The 17,514-nt window shown below is 43.5% G+C and overlaps 1 protein-coding gene across 10 annotated transcripts in view; it reads right to left on the reverse strand.

The window, feature by feature from the left end:
- The window catches only part of PHF21A (PHD finger protein 21A), a 124,543-nt gene extending 108,971 nt beyond the window's left edge, over nt 1-15,572 (reverse strand). For 9 of the 10 annotated variants that reach the window (XM_058025667.1, XM_058025661.1, XM_058025664.1 and 6 more), the window contains exons 1-2: nt 15,174-15,572; nt 14,452-14,537 (exon numbers count right to left, since the gene is read on the reverse strand). The gene's annotated coding sequence lies outside the window, so the exon portion shown is untranslated. The remainder of the gene's footprint in view (nt 1-14,451; nt 14,538-15,173) is intronic. The other variant, XM_058025658.1, reaches the window with a different exon arrangement.
- Nucleotides 15,573-17,514: the final 1,942 nt, after the last annotated feature.

Genomic DNA, 17,514 nt, shown 5'->3' on the forward strand with positions numbered 1-17,514 from the left:
AGAAATCCCTAAAGTCACATAAAAGGAAGAGAAAATAAGAATTTCAGGCAATGCTATTTTTCCCCTTCATTTCACATAGGAGCTATTATAATTCTGTTATTTAAATAACCCTCTCCTTACAGAATCATATAGATTGGTTTAGGGTTCTTTCATTTTTTTTTGCAGGGGGAGGTATTATCTAGACCAGTAATGGCATTGGAATTGGTCTTGCTGTAAGAAAACAGCAACACAATGCCCTTATCCTAGAGATGTTCATGCAAACTGCACCAGCAACAAATAACACTACAAACTAACAATTCAAAGAAACTGGCACTCTTGTTTGTAGTTGGGAACTTTGGATTTACTATATGTTTTCTCACTCCATGCTGACGTAGGCTCAATGTTTCAGGTTGAATTTGTTGGTATCTCTGAGAGAAACACAGGAAGATATAATCATGTGTGTGTACTGAGTTTATTCATGCTTCAGTACTTCTGTTAATCATCCATGGGGAAACGTTTCTCTCTTCTCCATCCCACCAGCAAATCCATCAGACATGCATAATTTGTCTTCCTGATACATAACTTGGAAAGTTTTCTTCTCAAGTGCTCCACGTTTCATTAAGAGTAACTTCTAGTGTACTCCCAACAGTTCCTCTCAAATCTTATTCACATTTTTTGCTCCCAATAAAAAACAAATGCTTATCCTTTTGCTCTCCTCCCAAATTCTAGGTGAGTTTCCACTCTTCCCTCATATCTACTGATACTTCTTCAACTACTACACAGGAAAACTCTGTTGATTCCCATACATTCCAAAATATAGGCATTTTGATTCCTCTTCCTCCCTTCTCACACACTAGGATGCACAGAGATGGAGGAAGAACTGGAAAACTGCACAGATATGTCCAGATTCATGCATACTTGCCTGCAATTCCAAGCCACTGGTCCTAGTGATGATGAAGGCTGATCTTCCCAGTGCAATACAGTTCTCATGAAGTTGCATACTTCACATTTCCCTGACACTTCCACACAAAGCAAAACTGCTTTCTTTTGCAATACAAAGAACAAGAATTGAAAGTCTTCTCTCAGAGGAATGCAGTGCCAGTGAACAATGTCTCTTTGGATCTCAGTTTCTTTAATGCCAAGGCAATATACCCTGCCCTGAGATTTATTTTACAAACATTTCATTAAGCAGTGGTGATGTATGCAGGACTAATTGCACATGAACAGAAGCATGCCAATCACTGAATTGTTAACACAAGATACTTTCTGAAATTTCATTAAACCCATCTATAAATCAAGACACAACCAAAACAAGAATTCACAGAAGTCACACTGCAGAGCATGAGACGTACTGGTTACCTAAGCTGCCTTGTGTTTGGCCTTGAATCTGTCTCCACAGTTACAGAGTAGAGATGTCACAACACACAAATAGTTCAGTAAAGACACTGTACTAGCCCAGCTTACTGATGAAAGACAACTCCAGGCTTATGCAGAAGGAGTCTCAAAACATGAACAACTCCTAATGAAACATGAGAGGGACATATGCCAAAATTTGTGTTCCACAAATACTCTTAAGACACCAGCAGTGACACTAAGGGCTATGGCTGTAGATACTCCAGAACAAGAGAAACGCATTTAAAAGATCATGATTCAACATCCCACCAGAGCCTAAGAGCTTAACAGCACGGGTAGTGACAGACATGGGGTTCTAAGCATGAGACTCACAGTTCTAAGTGAGCCATTTACAGTAAACAGTGAGGTGTATAACAAAAAAGGAGCCATACTTTTCATGTTTGCATTGGAACATAGGTCCCTTATTATGCAGCACTAAGAGATAGTGGAAGCAACACTGGACCCAGCCAGCCGTGACACATGCAGAAACTTGAGTATTGCCAACTCTGCTGATTTTTCACTTGGAAAAGGCATTTTTACAAATTAACAGAACAAGATATCTGTCCCTGAACAGTACTCACTTGGGAGGATTGAAGAATTCTGCACACATAAGCTGTACACAAAATAGTTTTAACAAGCAGTTAAGACTTCAGCACTGCTGACACTCATTACTCAGTGTTACTTTTGCTGTGCACTGACCCATTCCACCCAACCAGGCCAGTAAAATCCTTTGTACCAGACTTAAAGTATGGCACAGAAACAGTGAAGGTATGCAGTAAAGCCACTGGTACCTCATTCATATGCAGGACATAGACAAAGTACATTCAGGAGATGTTTTAGAAACAACCATACCTACATGATAACATGCAATTTCTTGTATTCATACATTGCAACAGAGCTAGAAAGGTAGAAAAAAAATCAACAGCAACAACCACCACCACCTTTCTTCTCTTTTTTTCATGTTCTGCAGAACTTAGGACTGTTTCTTTGCATCAGTGCTTACCCATGTAACTCAGATTTTACTGGATTTCAAATTTACATTTATCACTATCTCCCTACATATCAGAAGGTCTCCCATTCCTATTCAAGCCTTTACTTTTCCTTCAACCCAAGATAACTTACAAAAATATATCCAACATTTCAAAAAGAAAAAAAAAGTACCCAATTTATTTTGTACAACCAGTTTCACAAGAATCTCACTTTCATTGGGACAACACTACATATTTGTACACCACCCATACTTAATCAGTGTATCAATTCTAGGCTCACTTTGGTTTACAATATAGCAACATTAAGGATATGAATGAAGCAGACAGTTTTCTGGATTAAACACACAAGGGAAGGCCTCCCTTCCTAGTTTAAGGTCTTCAATAAAATTACTGTAATGCAGAACAAATCAATTTCTCTCTCTACCTCAGTTTCTAATTCAAACATGGGAATAATGCTACTTACCAGACTGACCTGTTATCTTTTAAGTAGAGCAGATTCTTGAATAATAACAAGCACACCTATACTCCAATGAATAAACTATGCTGATTCACAACAGCAGATTGCCTGGGCCAAATTCCATGTTGCATTAACAAGTCAACAGGAAGCACTCCAAAATTATTACACTGATGTGTTCTGATCTTCCTTCCCCTACATACCAGTCAGCTGGCATTCTCACTGCTCCCAGTACACAGGTATCAACCTCAAATACTGTCTTTCCTTCCCCTTTCTTTATATTCTCCCTCCTCACCCCCTAAAAGACTTTTTTTTTCTTCTTCTTTCTCCTCCTCAAAACATCCACAAATGGGAACTGTAGCATCTGGAGAATGGTATTTGTAGCTGGGGTAGTCACACTCAATGTGGGAGTACTGATGCTAGTCACTAACCTGAAAGGAAGAATTCAAGTAACCATACACTATTTAGTTCCTTTCTTCACAAAACCATGATTATTCAACACAAGTAAAAAGATTTACACACTAGGATACAAACATAACACTGAATCACTGGGCCAATTTAACATGGAATCACATAAGCATACAATTAGCATTTAACGGCAGAAAAGTGCAAGACTGCTGTACAATGGAAGTAGACTTCAGCTACAAGAAAACTAAGTGACCAAAACAGTTTTACTCACACTGATTGCCACAGATTTTTAACTGATTGTTTACTTAAAGTTGGAAGAATAAATTGTAGGCTTATCTTAGTGGCTACTATAAACAATTGAAAGGCATATCATTTTCAACCTTCACAATGCTGACAGAGAGTGAAAGGTACTACAGAACATGGTATGATTGCACTTTCTGAACAAAAGGATTGGCAGTTTTAAGAAGGCTGTTATGGCAGCCAATTATTTTTATCCCAAGGGGTCAGGGTGCTTCACCCGGAGGAGAAGGCAGCGACATTCTGCTGAGGGTCACTCCTTCACATCCCCTCACACCAACAGCATCACAATCTTCTCCTGCTCTCCTGGGATCCACTGATTGCATGTATACAACAGCCCTACACCAACATTGTCCTAGAAGATGGAGCAAACCACCCCGTGGCAGGAAGATTTACCACAACAGCAGAGACTAAGATGAGACAAAACCGTGAGGAGCACTGAACTAGTGCTGCGTGCACCAGTATGCATTTGTATGTGCCAATATGCAGTTGTATCAAGAGCAACACTCACACTACTGTGATATCAGTGTAGTGCCCATCATTATGGGGACTGCTTTGCAAAGTTACTCTTTAAACAAATTGTTTTGTTAAAAAATTAATGCCCAGATTTTTAATGATCCCATTGTTGTAGTACAAAAGATGTTTAAACACATCTCTCCACACACAGGCACATGCACACAAATTCTCATGCACTCCTCTCATTACTTTGTCCTTACATATTCCTCTCCTTACTATTTCAAGAAAAGGGTTGTTGTGGGGTTTTGGCTTTTTTTATTTTTATAATGTCTTTGAGAAAAATCACAGTTCCTATCAATTTAAACTCTGGTTATTATCCTGTGGGGAGGAGAAGGGGGTGGTGGTGGAAGCCATGAGGACTAGCAATATACAAGAACATTTACTGTATAATTTTAAGTCCCCTTCTAATGTAATTTCTGATCCCCAAGAAACCCATGTGAGTCTTACTGCCAACTGGAATACCAAAGAGATGCCATAGGTAAAGGGTTAAAATGCATCCTGCATATGTGGGGCTATTGAAAAGATATGTTTCAAAATATGCAGATAGTATTTAACTCCATTTCCCAATTTATGCAAGAGTTTCTGAAAAAATGACAGGAGTTTCTGGTTTACCTGAGAGAGAAGTACTGGCATTTCTAATGTATACTACTTTCTACACACAAACAGAGATTTAACAGATACTTCTGCCCTTCCTTAGTTTAAGTTTTCAAGTGAGTTAGAGTGAGATTATCTATATACATGATGATGAAAACATCTAATATATTAAAAATGAATTAAATATAAGGAAGAAACAGCATTTTTAAACAAAAAAACCACGAGCACAGAAGTGTAGATTAAGCTAGCAAAAGGAAGACAGAAAGAAGGGCCCAAATGGTGAGGAATCATACAATTTTATCTTACTTCAGCAAGGAGCAATGATTTTTGCTCAGGCAATTTTGTAGCAGTGACAATGTCAGTGCAATACAACCTGAGGCAGGTATTCACAGTGCACTGACCTACACCCAACTAGTGGACTCTGCAGCTGAGAAGATACTGTTACCACAGCAGGGCACTAATCCTGCACCTGCATCTCCCAGGCCAACAGCACCACGCTTTGACTGACTGCAAAGAAAGCAGCTCATCACCACAGATTAAAACCATTCCTTTACACTAAACACTGCACAAGTTCTTCCTCAGCAGTGAGGCATCCAAATGTAATTCCTGCAAGAAGTAAGGTGGAAGAAGAAAGACATTCTAAGTCTTATGGCAAGAAGAAACTGCTACACATGGATGAGAATTGTGGGAAGGGAGGGTATTTCCATGTTTATTTTAGAGGCTGACATTCAAAAGAAAGTAGAGTAGGTGAAATACACCACATTGCAGGTAGAAGATGTTAACTAAGGCCGATTCTGAAACAAATTTCATAGTGACAAATCCACTGACTTCAGCACAATTCTCTAAGACCACAAAATATGAAGTATGGTGTGGTGGGTTTCCTCTGTGAGAGAAGAACTGCAGTAGACTCAAGGGCAGGGACCTGGCATTCAGAAAAAGCACAAATCTGGCAAGTGCTTCCCAATTTATTTCTCACCAGAATGTACTCTCTGAAAGGGTAAAAGAGGGAAGCTCAGGTAGCCACATCCTTTCCTTTTGGGGTCACTGATAAAAGCATCCTTTATACAGCAAATTCATGCTACACACAATAGACTTACATGATGAAGATGCTTATCAGAGACTATTACTGCAAGCTAAGCAGCAGTGAAATGGTATCTGGAGCTCCAGCTTAGATGCAAATTATCAAAAAACTTCATTATTAGTAATATAGGCCACTGTAGTCCTTTTATAAAGTTATGAAAAAGGCTTGTTAGTGAGGTTGGGGGGTTGGATTTTTATTGTGCTTTTAATTGTTTCGGCTTAATTTTTTTAAAGTCCATCACAAATCAGGTTATTCAAATTTCAGACCAAATATCTCAACATCACACTAGCACGAGGGATAGAGACAGAAAGTATTCCTTGGATACATCAAAGACTAATTTCTGGCTTTCATACAAAATTTTGTCGTGCTAACAAATTAAGTAAAAGCCCTGAATAAATAAATTCCAAGTTCTTACAAAGCATTACAAGAGCTCAATATTAACCCATTTTAAAGGCATAGAAAAGAGACAAAGTACCCAGAGGGATCACCAGCAGTCTCCTAAACAGATGCCAGATTCTTCAAATTTTGTCCAGAGCTTCAGGCCTGCAAAATCCACCTAAAACTCTATTTTGTGAGGAAAAATCCTGGTACTCTCAATTCAACTGTGAAGTTTCCCATTGGCTTGAGCAGGGCCACAATTTCTTCACAGATGAGGACAGATTTGCTCTTATGAGATAAGAAGTACTTACAGAAGTTTTTCTTTACAACTGTGCATCAAACCCTTTTGTACATCCCTACTTCTCACTTTCCTTATCTAGGATACCCTGATCCAGCAGCGTTACAAAGGGCACTGTTGCAGGCTCTCTACAGAAGGTAAAATGTCCTTGAAGGACAAGATACACCATCTTTCCACTACATATAGATTTCTCTTGGTTTCTTCTCTTGCCTGTCATATAGGCCCAAGCAGCCAATGAAGGGGAATTTCACCCTGGCATAGCAACAATGTCAGCTTTTCTAATCACGTCAAGATACTAATAGTAACTATTTCAGCTAAGTGCGTGTCCTGTCAGCAATTTGCTCCACATGGGCTGTCAAGGGGCTGGAAACACTTAAAGAAAACTATATTACTGTTTACCAAGTCCTTGCAATTACAGCATCTGTAAGGTTTTTGACTAATCTCTTCAACTTTTTGTATCAGTTTTAAACACTGTCAGCAACATATAGTGTGTACAATGTATCAGTGCTGACAAAATACAATCCTGACTCAAGGAAGTCATTACCACCTAAATATCTATCATACACATAATCTGTACAGGTGAAGGAATGCAAACTTTTTTTACGCTTTGGGTGTTTTTTTGCACAACCTATGAAGCACATGTGAGTTCTGAATTTATAATGAGCAGTATTTCTGGACACTTACTAAAAGAAAAATAATTTTGTCACACAGACCTAGATATTAGCTAATTATGGTGATTACAAAGAAGCTACTTCCCAACATTAGAAGCCTGGAGGTCTTCATCCTGTTGCTACTTATACAGATTCTGATTTCAGGCATTCAGCTATTCTCTTTAATTTCTGCAGGACTTAGTGCTAAATAACATGACTTCTTGCAAGACTGGCGCTCTAATTAATTTCTCTAAAAACATAAAAACAAAGTGCATTTCATATTGTCTGACACTTAAATACAAGCCTTTTTATATTAATATCTCACACAAACCAAAGAACAAAAAAATTTATAGGGATCAGTTAAAGTTAAGTGTTTGCTCACTTGAAAATGAACTGCATTATCCAAATCATGGCACATGAGATTACAGTAAATACTAAACTTGTTGCTGGATGAACAACCAAAATCAACTTAATGTCCATTTGAACTTTGGCAAATCTGACTGAGTGTTGTGTGAAAATACACAATTTCTACAGATATAAATAAAATATTCTGAAAAGTTACTATTCCTCTATACCTACTTCAGAAACACCTCACATTCTTTGATGCAAGTCTGACGTGAGTTCAAGCGCAGCAGTCAGGACACCTGACCAAAACTGCCAGATATGTTCTGCTTCTGGTGGCACCTGCCAGTACCTGTGTTTGTGACTCTGTGTCCCCTTGGGAACCAGCAATGGAATCACCAGCCCCCACAGCATGAACATAAATTGGATCCCCTGTCCTGATGCATAAGGCACCTATGTCATCACTCACTCTCAAGAAATACAGCAGAGAAGTGAGTTCTCATCAGTTAAAAATGCTGTTAAAACTCTCTTTCACTGTGAAAAGAAATCCACTGTAACCCACTGTCCTCCCAGCAACTGGAAAGGACAACATGGCTGCCATACTCCCAGTAACAGAAATCTCCTTCTGCCAAATATTTCCATCCATAACATAGCTCTGAAAGATTAAAAATCCCCAGAATATCAAATAAGACACTTGCAATAACAGATGAAGCAAGGTGCTAGTACAATTAATGTATTCTTTGTACAAAAACACATAAGCAGTTGGAAGACTTCCTTCACAGACTGCTTTTCTCTAAACATATTATGCAACTATAAAGCATTTTTGACTTGTAAACAAAAATACCTGACTGTTGCATAGGCTTAATCTGACCAACAAGAACTAGATAAGGTACTGAGAACTGTGTTTTAGAATATGATAGCATCTTATACACTTCATTCCAAATCCCCAACTTCTGCTCAAGAAAACTACAGGTCCCAGGATGCCTTAGGATAGCACAATCCTGGCAGGCCATTGCAATAAAAACAGAGCACTGCATACTGGGGCCTGTAGTTTCCACGAGCACATTCTTACTCAAGATGAGACCAGATGTAGGCCATATTGCACACTTCCACAGGCCTGCAAACAACACACACCCCCCAACGGGGAGACCACTGCTGGTAAACGTCAGGTAAGAGGGATCAATAGCCAGTTCTCACGTGCTGAAGTTAAGAGGCCAAAGATCTCTGCAGAAATAAACATCAGCTAACCAAGAGTCCTCACAGAATAGCAGTTTGGCTACTTTTAAACATGCACAGTTTGCTGTAGCTTTTTAGCATCTTTTACTGAAGTGCAACAAGAATTCATGGGGCTTCCCTCCCAACACTGCTACATTTAATAACATTAAAGAGTTCTCTTTTGAATAGCAATAGGAAAAGTACGTTTGGTGAGGGGCATATTCTCCCAGTCCAGAATTCAGTTATCTGGAAGCAAATTGCTCTCCTCCTCCATTTCTACAATGTGCTGAAGCAGGGGCTTGCCTCTCTCTTCTGAAAAGAAGTGGCTCTTAGCTGAAAATGAAATAGCTGTGTCTCAGCGTAGGCCTCAGAGAGGAATACGCTGTACTTCAGTAAAGGGAATGGCAGCTCCCCCTACCAGTCTGTTCTAAGAAGGTTTTAATCGAGGAAGGAAACAACCAGGGAACAAAATGAAAAAGTCCTCCTTTTTTTCCCCCTCCCGCTTTCCTGAACTCTGGATTATTATTATTAAAACAATTAAAAAACAATAATACACATAAAAAATTCCATCTAAGAACTTATATGCTTCCCTAGTCCTTGTAGTACAAGACAGTCTTTGCAGCATTTTCAGGCTAGCAGGCAGCTCCTGCAGAAACATGCAACAGAAAAAGGCCCATGCAAAAGGAAAAGGCTGGGCCAAGAGAAAGACAGCATCCCACTACAAGAGAAAGAAATGGTGATGCTTCAGTCACCTGAAAGTCATCCTGATGCACTTCCCTATAGAGGCAAGAGGCCTCAGGAGCATCTAAAGGTTTTGTCAATACAGCAATGCTGTCCGTAGGCCAGACAGCTGTTGCCATAGTTACTATCAGCCAGCTTATCAGAAAATAATTATTGCGATTACTCAGAAGTTTTGTTAAAACAATTTAAAGCTTCAATAGGATACCACTTGATCTCTTCAATTAACTGTTTGCAACTCTGCTGCCTTTGGGATCCATACAGTTAACATGGATCTGCAGAGTTGAAGTGGAAGAGGGGAAGCAATCAATGTTCCTTCTCCCTTTCATACTGACAGCCTGTATTTCATACACAGAAACAAGGAAGCTGAACCACCCCTAAGCCTGGCTGCTCTGCCAGAGTTCTCTCACAGGCCATCTTAGAGTTACAGGCTCAAATCTGCCCTCGTTTGGTTTAACTATTCACACATCCATACTGCAGTTCAAGAAACACACCGGCTACATTTTCAAAGTGTACTTTTAATGACACGTGCAAAGGTAGAGTCCCTCACTTCAGAGACAGGTGACACAACTTCTGTACCAAGTGAACTTTCTCTCTTGTCCTACTTGCAGCTAGAAGGGCAGAACCAGAAAACTCACATTGTAAGAAATCAGACATTAAAAATACATAGATGCTGTATGAATGTGGCCTAGAACAGGGCTCAGAGGAAAGCAGAGCCTCACTACTCCTGTACCACTTCTGGATGCATTCACAGCAGTAACAACAAACATGAGGCTTGGGCTGGGGTCTGGGGGGTGCAGGCAGCGTGTTTGCTTTGTGGTGTGTGGTTTTTCAAAGCATGCTTTGAGCATACAGTCTCTAATCAAAAGAGTGAGCATTTGTAATGACAGCAAACAAGAAATCTCGGGCAAGAGGGAACAAATAATAGGTCAAACCATCTAGGCAAAGAGCTTTTAAGGCATGGGGAACTTATTCCACCAGAGATATTAAGCTGGTGTCAACAGTATACCAGAAAATAATGCTGCAGATAAGCCTGTATCATGCAGCACATTTTTTCCTCAAAAACCTGGAATGATCAAAGCATTAAGACAAAAGATTCTCTGGCAAAGTTGGGGGTTTGTTAGGACAGTAGGCAGGGAAGACCAAAGGAAGGGACCTGTTAGAACTTTCTACACTAAAAAAATTATTTTCGGGACGGGTGATTACGATGCAAATGCATCTTTCCTCAGCAGTAAGTACTTTTTAAAAACTCTTTAAATTTCTGTACATATTACAGCCTTCCTATGATCTATGCTTCACTTTTGTGAAGTTTTTACATAACAAAAGCAGAATCAAACTTTAAATCATACTTTAACAATTTCAGTCCAGAGAGGAACTTTGTAAAGTGCAGGAGCCATAAATAAAAACTTATGAAAAAAACAAAGCTGCTGCATTTTTTTTTTTAATCAGACTCTATGTGCCATAAGGAAAAAAATGAAAAGAAAATGAGAAAATAACAAGCTGTCCACCCCCCCCCCCCACCAAATGTAAATAAAATTATTTTTTGCCTGCATAATGCATATCTCCACCACCAGCACAAGCCAGACACTGGCTTTGTGCTATACTGAACAGGGACTATTACTGTAAGATACCTATAAAAACTATCCTTCTGTACCCTCTAATTACAGGGTACAGAAGTAAGTACCAGCCCTTTGCATTCAGCAGACATCTCAAAACCCTTCTGTGCTCTGCCCCACCTTTCCACTATATGGTTTGTTCCTAAAAAAACCTTTGTGCTGTTAAAATACATCAGAAACAGGATGTGAGCTGCTTTCTGGCACAGAGTAATTGAACAAGGGCAATTCACAAACGTACAGGAGCCAGGCCTTTTGTAGAGTCTTACACTTCTAGTATACAGCTACACATGTGACTGCACAGTTGTGAGCATAAAGGGTGAAGGGGACAGGGTAGAAATATTATTAGAAGATGAATAATAGGTTTTTAGCACTGCCCCTTCTACACAAGAAGGCTCTCCTGAAGGAGATGCTTTACAGCTCACATCCGCATGAAGATGGCCCTCCAAAAAGCAAAGCTCCATCACCCTATGAAGTTCTTTCTTATATTTAATATCTGAAACAAGTAAAACCATCAAACCCGAAACAGCAGTGAAAAGGTTGGGTCACCAACATGTTTCTCATGTGACATTCACCTTGAGTTTCTGGTACCCATGCAAAATGCCAGTAACACATGAAATGAGATAGCCTTATATAGTCTTATAATAGTCCATCCAGGTTCCTTCAAAGTAGACTAAAACAAAAGAGAAATCTCCATTGCAAACAATTTCCAGTAGTATCAATTCATTTGACCAAATAAAATTCTTCACGGTTCTGAGAAAAAGGATAAAGGAACTGAACAGCTACAATGTGTTCATTATAAACAAACTGCACAAACAACACAAGTGATAGCCAGGCTCACTATCAAAGCTTTCCAACTGCACACAGAATTACACAACTTTTTAAGGAGTCAATAAAACACATCTTATTTTCTAAAAAACAAAACAAACCAAAAGTCCATGAAAATTGTGTCCTTTGTAAGGACCCACACCAAGATATTTTTAATTTTTTAAAGTCATAATTTCTACAGTGAAGTTTAACAGGCACACACAAAACCTCATCTCTTAAAAAAAGTAAAGTTGGAATAAGAAACAGGAGCAATATCTGAAACACAGCTGAAGCTGAATAGCCTACACTGAGGAAATAGCTTTACAAAACCTAAACTTAAAGCAGAGATGTCACTATTGAACCTGGGAAACACAGCAGCACTTTTTTCTAAGCAGCCTAAGTTTTAATTTCCTACTTTTGCTTTTTTAAAGTTCTTTGAAGGAAAGTTTTTTTTATTTTTCCTAAAGGAAGAAAACCCCTTTCAAATGCCTGCTTCCATCAACAAAACTAGTTCAGGATGTACACAGAGGAGAGCAAAGATTAAAAACTTTCAGGTCAAAATCTTAAAAACACTAATGGCAAAAGAATTATTAAAAACAAAGACTCCTCCACATAACATTTTGAATCACACAACATAGCAGGTCAGCTTTGCTAGTTAAATGAAAAATCACCAAAACCCATAATGGGATCCACTCCAAATTTCTTGTTGCTCAGGTCACTAAGGCTGAAATGCTGGGATGTGACATAGCTGACATCATCTGGTGGCAAGTACTCCCAGTGAGCAAGCACCTACCTTCTGCTAGACAATGGGTCTCAAGACCTTGAAGAGACACACTATACACACCACTATACAACATGAAATGAATGGGTAGAGATGCTGCTCCATAGTCCCTCTGTATCAGCTCAAACCCCTATCTGATATAATTATCATAAAATAATCTCTCTACCATAGTGAAGTTGAAAGTTTTAAAAATATTTGAGAACCTCATCATCTGTTTTTTTAAATACAGTTTTAAAGTTTCATTTACTGAGCTACAGAATTTCTTTCTAATAAACAACATTTAAAAATGCTCCCAAAGAAAGTTTCATTTAGCTATCATGAAGCATGCACAGATATAAACAAAATTTCCAAAGACTGTGATCTTTCTCCTAAGATATGATAATTAACTTCCTGAACTAATATGGGTAGTTATGCTATTTTTTTATTAAAGATCCTGTTCTCAGTAGTAATTTAATGTTACTATTTAATAAAAACTATAAAGTTGTATTATACACAATCACTAACAAGTTCAATATTAAAGTTCTGTAGTTACTGTTAACCTGGTAGAAGTAATGAATTTTAGAATTTTAAGTGCTTTTTTTAAACAAGGCATTGAAACACATGTCATTTTTTTCACAAATGAAGCCTCAAAATAAGCCTCCCTTCATCGAAGTTAGAAATTCTCCTGCTAATGTAGCAGGTCTAGTCTCACCAGCTAACTCTGGGAAATCACAGGAAAGCCAGAGGAAGCCAAGTTACAAAACTGAAACTAAGCAGGTGTCTTCATTGTTAGAAGTGAGCACAATGAGAAAAAGGGACGGGCGGGGGGGGGGGGGGGGAGGTGTGGAGGGAGGAAGAGGAAAAAAAAAAGAGTAAACAGACAGCCAAAATCCATTTTATATCTGATATCTGAAAACCTACAGCTATTGAAAAAAAACATGCCTCTATCTACACATATGGGTGTATAGGAGTACCCATCCTTTAGCCTGATAACAAGCAACAGCACAAGAAAATTTGCCTGGCCCAAGGAAGCCTGCCTCCTCCTCCAGCCCTGCCATTACCGAGCACACATCCCCACCTGATTTCTCCATGCTCAGCCCCACCGTACACCACAGGACACAACTTTCTCCTGACACGCAGTTATTACCCCCAGTGGGACCTTTTTACACGCAGGCTCCACAGTGAACAAAAGTTCATTGTCAAGCTCAGTGCTTGGGCCCAAACAAATATCCAAGAGGATGGAAGAGGGAGAGAAAGGGAGAAAGTGCTCCCATCCGCAATTTTGCAGGCAATCACCGTTACTTACAATTAAAAAGTGGGAACAGGTGTAGCAGATATCACAGTTTGATAGCTGAACAAAGAATATTACAGCACGTGACTGAAATGTGATGACATTTGTTCACCAATCGAAAACAAAAGCCACTCTCCAATGGCACTCTTTCCTCCACCCCCAAGAATTAGGAACTTAGAAATTTCTCCATATTGAAACACATCTGTTCATAGCCTTATTTTTTGACACTTGAGAAGAAGTTGAATGAAGAGCTCCATGCATTAATAAAATACGAATTTACCCAAAAAACCTCAGCATACTAAACCATCAGCACCCGCCAAACTGCAGAGGTGGTTGAGAAGAAAGCTCTACCGACAGTGAAGCACGGAATAATAAAGAACAGGAAAAAACAAAACACACATCACCACAAAATGAAAAAAGAAAAAAAAAAAAAAAAAGGCAGAAAAAGAAAAAAAAGAAAAGAAAAAATCCTGCAGGAAGGCAAGTGAAGAAAGGGAAGGAACATGCATAAGAGGACTACACCAAATGGCAGAGTCCCACATAGAGCCCCACTCCACCTACACGGGCGCAGGAGGGAGGGAAACAAACCAAAATAAAGAAGTGTCCGTGCCCAGTGCTGGGGCAGGCGTGGGCACCCCCGGCCCCGTACCTGTGCGGGAAGGGCAGCCCCAGGGCGGGGGGAGCAGGCCCGGCTCCGGAATAACAAGTTGCTGAAGAAACGGAATTTTCCCGGCGCTGCTCGGGCCACAAAGACGAATGAAAGGAAGGAGGGAAGCGAAAAAAAAAAAAAAAAAAAAAAAAAAAAAAAAAAAAAAAAAAAAGGAAAAACCGCAGCAGCGGATTTACTACGAATTATCCATCACCGAGAGCGGCATCATTTCCCAGATAATAATAAAACTTCCCCGACAGCATCGCGGCGAAGGAAGGACCCGACCGAGAGAAAAGGGCCTGGAAATAATCATCCTGAAGGAAACCGGAGGGGAGGGGATAAGCCTCCCTCCCCCACCCCATCCCCAGTGCAATGTGTCATCTCCTTCCCCTGCTCCTCCCCCCAACCCCAATGTGTCACCTCCTCCTTTTACCCCAAGTGTCACCCTCCTCCACCTCTCCCGCTCCCGCTCGCAAACTTCTGCCGGGGAGGCCGGGGGGCCGCCCCGGGACGCTCCGCTATTCCCCGCCACCCCCCCGAGGGAGGGGCCGGGGGCCGCGGCGAAGTTGCTGCTCCTCATCGCCAAGTTGGCCGGAGAGTGCGGGGCGCGCCGGCGCCATCCCGGGGGGCGCGGGGGGGAGAGGGGGGGACGGCGCCCGGGGGGCGGGGGGGGCAGGGAGGAAGAGGAGGAGGAGGCGAATCCGAAAGGTGGGATACTACACCCTGCTGGCGGCGGCGGTGCTGCTGCGGGCCGGCCGGGGTCCCCCTGGCAGGACCTCTCTGTGAGGGGGAGGACTCTTCTTCATAGGGGGAGGGTGCCGGCGCCGCCGCTCCTCTGGGCCTCCCTGTCCCCCTCTTCTGAGCGCCTCTCTCTCTCTCCTCTCACTTTCTTTAAGCTAAGCGGGGAGTGGAAGATGGTAGGTTGCTCCCTTCTCCTCCTCCTCTTCGCTCGCTCTCGCCTCTGTGGGGTCCTTTTCCTTCCCCCTCTCCGCGGGGGGCTCCTCCTGCGACGGGGAGGAGGGAGCGGGCGGGGAGGGCGGCACGAAGCCGAAGAGGCGCAGGAGGAGAGAAACTGTAACACAAAAACAAGCCGAGAAGCTGAACTCTTCTTCAATCCCATTCACCCGGCCCGGCCGCAGCACACCGCTCGCCGGGATCCCTCCGCCGCCGGCCTCCCTGCCTGCCTGCCTGCGGCGCGCTCCCGACACGCCGCCGCGCGCGCCCCCGTCCGCCCCGGCCCGGCCCGGCCCGCCGCTGGAGACCCGCCGGGGAAGCGGGGACCGGCGGGCCCACGGCCACGCTCCCCCCTCCCCGTTGCAACGGCGGGATGCCGCCGGCCGGGCCTGGGCCAGGGCAAGGGGGGCAGCCAGGAGGGCGGGCTCGGCGGCTTCTCCTGAGGGGGGACTACTTGACGTGTCGGTGCGGCGAATTTATTTCCCTTTGCCTAAGGAACGGGCTGTGCTGCGGCCCCCATTGCCTAGGGAAAAAGCCCGGATGTAAAGTGAGTGAAACTAAAGTAGAGTGAAGTAGGGCACCAAACTCTGCCGGAGCAGCGGCGCCGCCGGCCGCGGCCGCGGGGGGCACTGGGCGGCCGCACCACCCCGCACCGCCGGTACCGGGCGGCCGTGAGGGCGCCGGGGCCGGGGAGAGCAGTGCGGGGGTGGCCGCGCGCCAGCCGAGACCCCCCCCCCCTTGCCCCCCCCCCACACGCATACACACAGCCCTCCCTCCCCGCGCCCGCCCGGCCGGCCCGGCTGCGCGGGGCTCGGCGGGGGCGGCGCACGGGAGCGCGCGCAGGGCCGCGCGCAGGAAGCGGGGAGGGGGGCGCGCGCGGGCGGGAGGAGCCGGCGCGCGGGGCCCTGCCGCGAGGGGCTCCGCACAGGAAGTTGATGCAACAGGGCCGCGGGAGGGGGGCGGGGGGCGCGCGCAGGAAGCGGCGGCGGCGGCGGGAGGGAGCGCGGGAGCGCGGCGGCCTCAGCCCCGTGCATGAGGCGCGGATGCGCCACGGCCCGTTCGCCCGGGCCAAGGGCCGCCCTCTCTTGCTCCCTCCCTCCCCGCATCGCCGGCCCTGCCATGTTATTCGAAGGAATAGCGCACACGCTCTCCGCGCGGCCGGGTAGGAAGGGAGGGTGTTCCCTCCTCCACCTCGCCGTTCACGCAGCGGGCTTGGCTTATTTATTTATTAACTTACTACTCCAGTGCCGGGCGATGCTGCCATTTGCTTTCGTGCGAGCGGCGGCGCATCAGCCTTCTCTGCTTTTTTTTTTTTTTTTTCCCCCCTCCCCATTCCTCTTCCAATTCCTCTCTAGACAGGGGGAAAGAAAATAAAAATACAAACATTTTTTTAAAAAGGAAGAAGAAACCAACAAAAACCAACCGTGGCGAATGAGAAACTTTCATGGGCAGGTTCAAAGCAGGGAAGTTAACACGCCATGCATTAGAACGTTTCTGCGGCACTCGCTGGCGTGGAAATCAAATCTACGTGACTTGGGCTTCGGGCGCTCCTCGGTCCCTCCCTCGTGCCCTGGGCCCTTCGGGGCCCGCTTGTGGCGGCGGCTCGGGGACCGCGGTGCCCCCGGTCCCTGCCGCCGCACAATGAGCTGCTGGGGGCTGCCGAACGCCGGCAGCCACTCCAGGCAGGGTCAGTCCTTATCTGCAGTACACTAGCTTAAGTTACAGGCATGCCCCTGTGCGTCTCCGGCTTCCCAAAGTCTCCAGAGTCTCAGAAATACTTAAAGCCTCGCATTCCTGTCGGAGCTACCATTGCTAAAAGCAGTGGGACGTGTTCTGGACGCCGCGGGATTTGCATGAGCTCTCACGAAAAGCCGGGATTTGATGCAATGCAAAACTGATTTTTTTTTTTTTAATAGCCTCTTATATCGCTCTATTCATTTGAAATGCTCACAAGTTGTGAAGAAAAGTAAGTGTTTGCGTTATCTCTGCAACTGTTTCAGGAAGCCACGATGAACTCTTTATTATATTGTGAAACTAAATCCATAAAGCAGTCATGATGAGTAACTCGGGGACGAGTCGTAATTGGGCAGAAACGCACAGTTTTATCAT

The sequence above is a fragment of the Melospiza georgiana genome, chromosome 6 (assembly GCF_028018845.1).
Source record: "Melospiza georgiana isolate bMelGeo1 chromosome 6, bMelGeo1.pri, whole genome shotgun sequence".
In the NCBI taxonomy this organism is placed as follows: domain Eukaryota; kingdom Metazoa; phylum Chordata; class Aves; order Passeriformes; family Passerellidae; genus Melospiza; species Melospiza georgiana.